The sequence below is a fragment of the Macrobrachium nipponense genome, chromosome 7 (genome assembly GCF_015104395.2).
Source record: "Macrobrachium nipponense isolate FS-2020 chromosome 7, ASM1510439v2, whole genome shotgun sequence".
NCBI classification, from domain to species: Eukaryota; Metazoa; Arthropoda; class Malacostraca; order Decapoda; family Palaemonidae; genus Macrobrachium; species Macrobrachium nipponense.
This window is the reverse complement of record NC_061109.1, coordinates 73558402-73570987: the sequence shown is the minus strand read 5'-3', so window position 1 is coordinate 73570987 and position 12586 is coordinate 73558402. Positions and strand designations below refer to the sequence as shown.

General features: G+C 35.6%; 1 long non-coding RNA gene across 1 annotated transcript in view; it reads left to right on the top strand.

Moving 5' to 3' along the window:
- Positions 1–1010: 1010 nt before the first annotated feature.
- Positions 1011–12586, top strand: part of LOC135217470 (uncharacterized) — a 130302-nt gene continuing 118726 nt past the window's right edge. The window contains exon 1 of the long non-coding RNA XR_010315139.1: positions 1011–1612. This is a non-coding gene — a long non-coding RNA (uncharacterized LOC135217470). The remainder of the gene's footprint in view (positions 1613–12586) is intronic.

The window sequence follows — 12586 nt, the reverse complement described above, 5'->3', positions numbered from 1 at the left end:
AGGTGCCCTGTCCACTTAAGCACATTATGAGGTGCCTTACTCAACCCATCATGAAGTGCTGTTTCATGATTCGGCGTAAAAAACTTTTATAAACACATACACACACACAAACACACACACACAAATATATATATATATATATATATATATATATATATATATATATATATATACATATATATATATATATATATATATATATATATATATATATATATATATATATATATATATATATATAAATGACCGAGTACATAGGTCATTATTATAATAAAAGTAATATTTCTGAACACAATAAACCCGTAAAAAGACAGTGGGATTTTTTGCGCAATGCTGAATTTTGGAGTCGTGCGAGAATATGCCAGCGTTTATTTTATTTTATTTTATTTGTTATCGAAAGAAAGTCATTTGATCTGACAAGATGGAAATTTAAGCCTAGAAGAGTCGCCATTGATTATTTCTTTTTAATTTCAAGCCCTTTGAAGTCGTGAGCGTGCAAAATTTCAAGAGAAAATAGCATATGTCTTGAACTCCGGTGACTTGGTTTTTCTGTCTTAAAAAAATCTGTCACGAGATATACCTTACTGTTGACATATGAAGAGACATAAAATTATAGAAAATAGCAACTCAAGCTTTTCCCCTTCGCTACAATGTTATACTTCTTAGTTTGCGAAAGTACTGAGAGAATGTCGGTTTTGGAGGAATTATCCAGGTTGGTTGCTCAAACAACGGGCGCCACACCCGCGGCTGAATCTAGTTCCCTGGTAAAACACCTTGTTCACTTACGACTTCATGTCGTTCTGCGTTAACCTTAAAACGCCATGAAAATAATCGAATAATCACGGATGTACTACACCTGTTACACAACTTAACTATCTGAATCGTTTGTAGTAATTCTGTGCAGTAAGCGAAGATCAGTGGAAAGCGGAGGAATACATTAAGGAGTGTTGAAACTGTAATTGTAGGCTGGGCCGCTGGCGGCAGTCTCTTTAAACTTGTGGTTGGTCGAAGATACAAGTGACTGTTCTGCATTTCTTGTCTGTTTTTTTTTGGCACAAAAAGGATATAATTTGAGGTAACGACATATTCAAGCACAGAAGTATGACAAGTGATTATTTTGTTTTTATTTCAAGGCTTTTAAATGTGGATATCGACAGTTTAAAGAAAAAGCACTGAAGGAAAAAAAACGGCGAGTGGCTCAGATAATCCATTGTTTTGAAAACGATGACCGCTAAGAGAGATGTATATCTTGCATGGTGTATGAAAACGACATAGTATGCTTAAAAGGTTAAAGAGTCACCTGTTTCATTTTTCCAAAACGTATGTTTGGAACTTTCGAGGAAATACTGGATTTGGCATGATAATTCAAATCGGTTGCCTAAGCAACGAAGCCACCGCCGCCATGAGTGAGCCTAGACCTAGACTCATATATTTATATAAGTCTAGGCGAATTCCCACAGGTTTTTGTCAAAAATTAGTTTAAGCAACTTTTAGAAATTATTCGTCTTTACTGGTCGAAAAAAACACCATACAAACAAACAAACAAAATGGCATAGGACAGCTTTCAAGATAATAGATAGGGCGACCACATTGGGACTATGACTTCAGTAAGGTAAGACCGATTACGTATTCTTTCTTCAGGCTTTCACATGTGGTCAAGGTTAGGTTAAGGAAGGTTGAGTTTTGCCTACAGTCACTAAACACTCACTCAGCATCTCACACTCATACTCATACTCAATAACACTAAACCCTCACTGAATACTCAACTCTCACTAGGCACTCAAAACACTAAAAACTCATTTAACATTCATTGAATACTCACTATATCCTAAACATTCATAAGCACTCCCTTTACTAAGTATTCAACAAACATTCACTAAGTAGTCACAGTACACTAAACCCTGAACTTTTATTAAACACTAGATAATCACTAAATCCTAAATTCTCATTAAATCCATAAACACTCATCAAACATTAAACAATTATTGAACATTCACTAATCACTCATTAAACACACACTTGCAACATTTGCTAGACACTGACATTCACTAGACACTGACATTCACTAAACCCTGATTGCTCACAAAATATGCACGAATACTTGCACACTAAACTTTCACTAAACACTTACTCACCAAACATTCACTAAACCACAGACTCACTAAATATTCACTGTACACTTATAAACATTCACTAAACTTACTAAACATTCACTAAACACTTAAAACTCACGGAACATTTGCTAAACACTTACAACTAAACATTTACTCACTAAACATTCACTAAACCCTAAACATTCACTAAACACTTAACACTTTTTCATAAAACATTCTCGATTTTAAAAAAAATCACAATCGCACTAAGCATAGGCACTAAGCCCCTCTTGAATTTGCGTTGTTACCAGACCTTTCAAGATGGCCGCAAGGCTCTGCAGTTCTGCCCTGGTGGAAGACCACCGAAGTACGTAGTACGGGTACACAGATATATAGCATCTCCAGATATGTACCCTCATGGCCCTGACAGATTTCGATTATACTTCTAAGCAAATGACGTACAAGTAACGTCACAACTGGTCAGGACAAACACCAAATCTCGTTTTTTGGTGGTTTTGAATTGATAGAACGAAGTGGAAAAATCATATAATCAGTGGTTATTTTTACTAATGCACCGTACATCCCTTCAATTGAAATAAAAAAAAAATCGAGTTAAGTGGAAAACATTTTAACAGCTGGTCTGCAGATTTTATTTTCAGTTTTGCTGGGATCAGTATAAAAATATATATAAAGTATCGTTTAGAGAATACAAAGAGATTTTGAGATGAAATGTTTTACGATAAAAGTAATGTACGGATAATTAAGTAGCCATAAGACTCGTGTAATAATTCGGACAAAAATTACAGTAAGATCAGAATTCTTACGAGAGAAAAAAAAATCCTTTAAATAAAAAAAATGTTTTAGAAACCGCTATCGAGTCTCCATATTTCTCGTGAGGATAGACTTAATCCGCAGCGCTGTAGAATTCAAACTAGTTATAAGATTCAACAAACTAGTTTCATGCAGTAATTCAGGCAAAACCCCCATTTGATTAGACGTATTTTTGTAACAAAGACGGTAATTTTGGAGAGCAACGTAAAATACTGGTATGAAACTCGTAGCAAATCAAAGAACACGGAGTTCTTACGAGATCGTGATTAGAACCCACTATTAGGATAAGCCTCGTCATGCAATATTGCATGCGATGAAATTTCGCATGTGAGTCGTCAATCTGCAGTTGTGTAAGTACTTCAAGCATCACTTGGATGTAATAGCATTCTCGTGCGGTTTTTATTTTTGGGGAGTTCGCAAGGGCCATATTTGTTAACTGAAGTCGCAATGCTATTTCATTACGAATATACTTCATTGCATCTGATAGGATACGTACGCATGTTCTTGGAATATTAAGCAATTGCTCTTTTGATCAAAATTGCTTCCGGAGTTCTGATGATTCTGCCAAAGTAACATCTGTATCCGGAAACAGCTTTCCAAATGATTTATCACTGAACAGCCAAAAATAACCTAGAACATGATAAAAGCTATTTATATACCACTAACGTTCACACGTATTCACAGAAAAAACATGAGGCAATTGAGCATAACGATGTCCTATGCCAATTTCCTCTTGGACATAAAGATATTTTTTCCTTGCAAAGGCAAAGACTCGATAACAAGCTTTCGGTCATCTTGTCTGTAAGTGGCAATGCCATGGCAATGATGCCATTTACTCGGGCAGAACCATCAGATCAGCCTGATCGAGGTGGGTTGAACACCTGGGTATGTCATTCCTAACGAGGTCTTATTATAGAGTGTTTCGAGGAGACTGGTCAAAAAGGAATTTGTTCAGTTTTTTGCTAACCTTCATATTTTGAAATTGCACTCTGCTAAAATTAAGTCAACCTTAGCCGGAAATGTAAGTATACAATATCACTCTGTGTTTTTGAACTTTTTTCTGGAGTGGTCATCATCCCTGAAGTGTTCTATTTTTATCTAAAATCTTTCCGTATTTTTGCCCCATTTATAAAGTAGATTGCGTTTTAATTTTCATTGGCTTTTACAATGTTAATCTACTTGTATTAAAGAGTTTCCGGTACCTGGTTAATATTTTCATAAAAATGGTCAATTAAATTGGCTGTCCGACGGTAATGAGCTACATTGTTGATACTAGAAACATACTCCAGTTGTGACTGTCCCTTTTATCTAGGTAATACTTTGCTGTCTGTCCATTTTATCCCGGTATTACTGTGGTGACCGTCCTTTTTATCCAGGTATTAAATTCTAGGTTCTTTAATTTACTAAGTACAAGCTTTCGAAAACACACAGTCTTCTTTTTCATGAACCAGAAGAAGAAGGCTGTATGTCTTCGAATGCTTGTACATGGTAAATCAAAGGATCTGAAATCTAAACCATCCCGTCTTACTGAAGCCTAATAAGAGCAAAATGGATATTTTATACACACACACACACACACACACACATATATATATATATATATATATATATATATATATATATATATATATATATATATATATATATCTGTGTATGTGTGTGTGTGTGTGCGGTGTAAACGCAGGGCATTGAGGAATATGATACGAAGCCACATTTCTCAGAAATAAAGGAAATGAACTGTAGTTACAGTTAGTATATCCTTTAGTATTTTTATTAAGATTGTTAGGACAACATTCTGAAGTAATTGTAATAAATCTGCGTCGTAAATTTCACTAATGGTCTCGGCATTTCAGCAATTACGTCGTTAAACAGATTAACTCCATTTCTTACAATTCTCCGTTATTGCTCACACAGTTTTCATGACTTTTCTTCTTTTCAACAATTCTATTGTTTTTTTCTTTCTCTGTCTTTTATTCTATACCTTCATCAAAGTCAGCATAAGGCAAATTTCAAGTGCGCTTCATTTTAAATGTCCTTGTTGTTAGATTAATCATTCTGTATTACAGGTACCCTTTCCATCACGAAAAATCTTTTCATAAAATATCACTGGACTATTTATCTCTTCTCGTTAACTTATCCATCATAATTACAAGAGAAATTTGACCATCAAACAGCCAAAACATAATATCTTATATCTTCAAATTTAAACAAACGTTGTGATTTCTTGGTAAAATAATTATGGCACATATAACTGTCACCCTTCGTCAGGCAACTGAGTATGACAAGAATATAACATACTTGGTGGTTATCAACAGAAAGCCTTTTCAATTTTTGTAAATTTATAACGAGTTCAAAAGAATTGTCTGTGCAAAGCGTAGATCCCTTTATGAGATACAGGCTAGTTTTACTAAACTGCGGACTGTTTCATAAATGTCACGTAAATTCATTATAAATCCCTTGCTTATCAAAGAAAAAATTGCCGTTTAACAGCTCAGTATAGCATTTATATCAAGATTGTCAGACAGGCATTGGTCCGTTTTCTCGTGCATGTGGCTTGGGTTATATGATTGGTATTCTCCCAAATTTCAGAATTCCTGGTATCGTTGTTCAGATGCTAATGAAAGAAAAAGGCTGTAAAATTCTGTCTGGGAAATCTTGAACTCCATTCAGATATTGAAACGGATCCGTCACAATTCATTATAGTTTCCATTCGCTTTATTTTTGCTTGACACATAAATATTCCCCTTTTTTCTGCTTTGGACAGTCTCGAGAAGGACGCAAAGGTAATTTTTTGTTTGAATACTGCTTCACTGAGGCCCCCACAAGTACAATTGTCTCTCTCTCTCTCTCTCTCTCTCTCTCTCTCTCTCTCTCTCTCTCTCTCTCTCTCTCTATATATATATATATATATATATATATATATATATATATATATATATATACATATATATTACATACTTATATATAAGGCACTTTTGTTTGTTCGTTATGCACAGTCAGAGTATGAAAGCTAGGGCTACCAAACATTTACCATAGACTCCCCTCACCCCCGGAAAGGTTTTAGTCAAAATCCGAATTTCAAGGGCCGTTTCTGAGGGTGTCATAACCCCCTTTCTCATATCCCCTCATTTTTTACAACTTTTAGAGTTGAAGCTAGGGCTACCAAATTTTTACCATAAACCCCCCTCCACCAGGAAGGGTCTACTCAAAATCCACAATTCAAGGGCCGTTTCTATGGATTCATGATCCCACTTATGCATATCCCCTCATTTTTTCAACATAGATACCTCACCCGCCCAGGAAGGTTTTAGTTAAAATCCGAACACCGTGGGCCATTCCTGAGGGGGGTCATAACCTCCTTTGTCATACCCCCTTATTTTTTATAACTTTCAGAGTTTACAACTAGGGCTACAAAATTTTTCCATACATTCCATCCCCCCCTCCCCCCTCCCCCCGTCTTAAATGTTCTAGTCAAAATCCGAAATTCGATGGCTATTTCTAAGGGAGTAATGATCCCTCTTTTTTTTCGACTTTGTTAGCCCGTCCTTCGCACGGGTACAGCTACTGATACGTATATATATATATATATATATATATATATACTATATATATATATATATATATATATATATATATATATAATATATGTATATATATATATTATAATATATATATATCCATATATATATATATATATATATATATATGTATATATATATATATAGATATATATATATATATATATATATATATATATATATGTATATATATACATATATACATATATATATATATATATATATATATATATATATATATATGTAACTACAATGCCTTGTATATAATTATGTAATTACCACAAGCGGCAAAGCATAAAGAGAATATTGTTTCTTAGCATGAAATTAAACTCAGTTATACCGTAAATTTAAGCAAAGTCACACGCACACACACACACACACACACACATATATATATATATATATATATATATATATATATATATATATATATATATATATATATATATATATATGTGTGTGTGTGTGTGTGTGTGAATTTGCTTCAATGTATGGTGTAAGTTCATTTAATTTCATCAAGGGTATAAATTTCGCTTCATTTTACAATTTGCCTCATGCAATTCCTTGTACTCCACAATGATAAATGGAAATTTATGTAACAGTTTCCCCTGACATATGCTTGCATTATGTGCTGATTTATATTTGTAAATACTTTTTATGTTTCCCTATACCAGGAGTTTTATTTGGTTCCCTTTTTGTAGAGACTTGCTTGCGCGCTCATGCAACTTCAAAGTTCTTTCCATACAAAAGGGAGAAAGAGCTCTGATTTCAGTTATCTTTAACGTAGTGGATAATTTGTTATTTGTACCATTATCTCTGTGTTTGCATTACAAATTTATTTCAATAAATATATTAAAAGCGCATGTGCTAAACAACAGATTCATCATGCTAATTCGTTAATATCTGTTTTTACCAATATCAATTCAATTTCAAAGAGATCCGACACAACGCACTGTTACTCACGTGATGCCATCAGACAGCTCAAATAAGGATTTGACCAGGTTTATAAGTTTCATGCTGTAAAGATCTCAAACTCTTACATCGATTTCAGACGAACTTTGCAAGTATTGCTGCTGAAAGTCACTTTCCACATCTAACTCGCTATTTCTATATTCCTGAGCCACTAAGCATTTCACTTCCTGTTAATCGTTGCAGATTAGGGTAATAGCTTTAGCTTTGTCAGAAGAGAGTAGAATTTAGCATGGAATACTATAGCATCAAAAGTACAAGTTTATATAATCAAAGCCAGGACGACTCTTATTCACCTCTACGGTGATGTTCGCGGTACAGTATTTGGAGGAATATTTCGTGTAGGCGCCAAGTTAACGCTTGCAGATTTGACCATATTAGTGAAGATATTGCTTCCGACATCATAATCAATATGTTTACTAATACGGTCAAATTTGCAAGCATTAAATTGGCGCCTCCGTGAAATATTCCTCCAAATGCTGTACCGCAAAAGTCACCATGAAGGTGAATAATAATAGTTTTCACCTTGATTATATATACGTTTGATGCTATATATATATATATATATATATATATATATATATATATATATATATATACAGTTTGGGTAAAAATGATTGACGCCGTCAATTATTTTTGCCAAAAAGGGCAGCAACGTTCTCGACTCCAGGATTGGCCGAATTAAATGTCATAAACATACGTCTGGCAATCACGTACCCTTCATTTTCCCTCTCACAAACACCCGTCCCCCCTACCCTTGATGTTGCGTGGGTGGGAGGCCTCTGTTGCCTAGTAACATTACTTTGTGAAACCTGTTTCCACGCATAGTTACCTGTGGTTTTTTGCAGTGTGTTTTTAGTGCTGGATTATGCCGGGTAATAAGCACATTACTGAAACACAGGTTGCTCAGGTAGTTGCTTTATACAAGCAAAAAGTGTCAACCTCCGAAAATGCTGCTAGTGTCGGTGTGACAGTCAGAACTGCCCAGCACTGGATTAAAAAGTTCAAGGATGGGGGCGAGAGGGCCCAACCCCAGGTTGGAACATCAACAGGGAGAAAGAGGAAACTAACGAACAGAGACCTCAGATTTCTTCAAATTGCTATTGAGAAGAATCCAAGGGCTTCCTCTAAACAGCTGAAGGAGCAAAATAGGAAAACTTCAGTCAGATCTGTGCCAGAACCCTAAGAAAGTACATATAGGACGGCTTGGGCTACCGTTGTCTTGCTGCCAAGAAAAAACCGCTCCTAACAAGGCATCACATTAAGAATCGCCTTTCATATGCTAGGCGTATGTTGAAGAATTTAACCCTCCAACACTTTAAAAGGATCCTTTATAGTGACGAAGTCACATTCAGAGTGTCCTCAGGCCCTTCAAGGAAGGTTTACCGATGCCGTAGTAGTGACCCTTACCGGGAGAAGTACGTGAATACGACCACGAAGTACCCTGATTCTTTGATGTTCTGGGGTTGCTTTTCATACCATGGCAAAGGGGCGTTGGTAACACTGCCCAAGAATGTTACTATGAACCAGTACAACTACTCTGAGCTGAACCAGTACAACTACTCTGAGCTGTTAATGGAATATTTGGTACTGTCAATGGTCAAATGTAATGCAAAGGTGTTCATGCAGGACGGTGCCCCTTGTCATAGAGCAAAAATAGTCACAGATCTCCTTAAATTCTGTAAAATCCCTTTTCTTGGTGACTGGCCTGGCAATAGCCCCGATCTGAATCCCATTGAGAACTTGTGGGGCATCATCAAATCACAATTAAGGGACCGCGACACCTCCAGTCTCGAGAAAATAGAGAGAGAGGTCAGAGACATTTGGGAGAACTTTCCCGAAACCATCCTTGAAAACTTAGCCAAGAGTGTTCCAGGACGACTTCAAGCAGTTAAAAAGAAGCGTGGGGGTCATACCAAGTATTAGAACCCTTAAAAACATCAATCAAGCACATCACAGCATTGTAGTGAATAAGTATTCCGAGGTACTGCGTGCACGCAGTAGGATCTATAAGACGCGTCAATCATTTTTACCCAAACTGTATATATATCGGACACATCAAGATCGAACCCAGGTCTTTCGCTCGAAGGCAAGAGCACTACCAACTGAGCCGCAAAAGTTATAAAAGAATTTGGATCCTAAATATAACTGTACCTAAAACTTTGTTTGTGTATGTGCCACATACACCTCGACATGCATTGAGCAATTTCAACCAAATTTTGTATACATAGCATCTTGGGGGTATGGCATCATTGGCACCAAAGGCAGCGGTGTGGGGAGTGCAGTTGGGAAAGAAATGAACAGTAAAAATAACGGAAAATTATAGATATTAGTGTCTAACCTATAATTTTCGAGGTCAATGAGATGAATAGTGACATTGCCAATGCCCTTCTATTCCAAGTTCAATCCCAATAAGGAAGGTGATGGGAAGGGCAGTGATGTAAAAATAACCGAAAACAACAGATGGTATTGTCTAATCCACATTTTTCAAGGTCACTGAGAACAATAGTGACACTTCTGGTTCTCTTCAAGTCGAAGTTGAGCCCCAATAGGGAAGGGGGTGACGTGAAAATAACCGAAAACAACAGATGTTAGTGTCTAATCCATAGTTTTCGAGGTTGCCAAGATGAATCGAGGCCATCTAGAGGAGAAGGCCTGGTCAGTGGGGGGTTTACATCAGCGGAGTAGGTCGACTAGGTCGAAGCCCTCAGGCTAACAGGACAACTGACCGTCTACAACCTCTCTCTGTTTCTTTTCCATATCTTAATTAGTGCGTTACAACTTTTTATTTTTCAGTTTACCCTCCTCTTGAAGCTGATTTTTTGAAATCATTTTTATTACTACAAAATCGTTCTTCTGCCACCTTGCTGCTTAGTGTAATCATCCCTTTCTTAAACAGCTAAACTTACTGTGGTCTAGTTTGGGCATAGTAAATAACCAGAATCATTCTAACACGATTTTATTATAAAAGAAAATCCATTAACAAAAATAGTAAAAATTTCTAGCAATTTTAAATGAACTAACATGCAGTTTTTTTCACAATTACCAACACACACCTGATCTTACTGTGTATTTTCTTTACCTGACGCATTTGACATATTTGTTTTTTTAATTTTTTGACTCTGTCAATGTTTGCAGTGTTCTCTTTTTCCCCTGGTTCATAAGCTTATTTTCAGAGAGGATATTGTTTTGTTTTGAGCAATAGTTGTTTAGAAGGACATTAGTTGCTGACCATATTATCATTTTCTCTATTTTTTCTGAATTATGACCATTATCACATGAATTCATTGGAAGTAGTGCTTCATCATCAGCTAATTTGTTGCAAGTCAAGACACTCCCCACAACTCTCTGATTAGCAATTTTATGAAAAGACTCATTCTGGATCATTTTATCAATAACAATGTAACTGTACATAACAATATTTGTGACTACAGGATTTGGGTACATCAGGAAGCCTCTGCTAATAACATCAATATACTTGTAATTTTCATGCACATCATTTCCAGTGTTGCAAGTTAGCATGCCCTTGCAACAATCACAGTTCATTTTTTTGAAAACTGCATAGCAACAATAGTCTGCTACATAAACTATTACTGGCAAGATATTCCAGCATTTTTCAAAATCTTCCTTTGTTAAAGTTATGTCGAACCGATCGACCTCATCTAAATGCGATATATTTTCCAGTCCTTCCCAATTAGTCTGGAAATCCCTAGTACAATTTTCTTGTCATTAATTGTCAAATTCCTCTCCAACAATGACATTATTCGAATCTTTTTTTCACACTCGAATGTCTGTCTTATAGAAATGTTGTAATTACCACCTGAAAGTTGCCTATACTGACCAAATCTAGATTCTAATTTATTACTTTGAAATTTGGCAGTAAGTATATACCTCATATTTAGCTCTGATGTACAGTAACTAGCTATTTCTGTAATGGCATGAGTAGTGTGCTTTAGAGCTGTGAAACTTTCACGTGTGAGTTTTCCACATATATACTCCATTCTTTCCCATGCTTCCAACCAATTTCCAAAGTTGTTAAGGAATTTCAGTTTTTCATCATCAGTGGCAGTAGTTAATGGAGTAGAATAAATATTTTTTGTTCTATCACCCTTATTGGGTGCCTGCACATTCACTATTGTCCACCATGAGTGAATAATCTTTATGTAATCTGCAACAGTAGAAAATCTGCATGGCCAATTTTACATTTTGCCTTTCCAGAATTGATGGAGAGAGTGCTTTTACTGATAGTTTAAATGAATGTTTCAGTAAATATTCTGCTTCATAGGTGTATAGTTTTTGCAAAGTTTTGAAAGGAGCCAACTGAGTTTTGTGATTTTCATAATAAACTCCATCTGATGAAAATTCAGGATACCTCATAGTTTTCTCTACATCTTTTTGATGCATTTGAGTAAGTGAACAGAATCAAACATGAAAAAGAGTGGTCTACTACTATCTACTGGGTGTGGATATACTATTGATAATTTTGGTGGCTTGGCAAACTGTGATAAATCCTTACCATTAATGGCATTGTTGTTAGTTATGACACATATAACCTGGAAACCTATCGCCTCCAAACCAACAATAACTTTCTTCAAAATGGTATGGAGAACTTCAGCTTTCATACATTTTGCTGGAATGATGTGTACAACATCCCTAAATTTTGACATGACACTGCTAATCATAAAGACACATGCACTTGTTGCAGCTTCAATAGTATCAAATGCTGGCCCAACAACATTTCCACATTTGTAATCAAAATATGGCTTTATGTGAATTTCATCCACTATTAGCATTACCTTTGTATCAACTGCCTCAAGTGTTTTAAATCTGTTTTTGATATATACTAGGAAATTACAGGGTTTTTGTTCAGAATCAGGCCCGAAAGTTTTTGACAAGAAAATCCTTTTGACTGTGGAGTAAATTGGCAGTATCAGAAAATTCTTTTCCCTTAACAATCTGTAACCCTTTGGAGAGCTGTTGTAAAATAATGAAGAAAATACCAACAGTTCTGCAGAATACTCACATCTGTTCATTGTCATCAAATTCAATTGCTCACATACAAACTGAAGTGTACTGAAATGCTGAAATGACTGTTCTTTGATTACTGATAGCAGT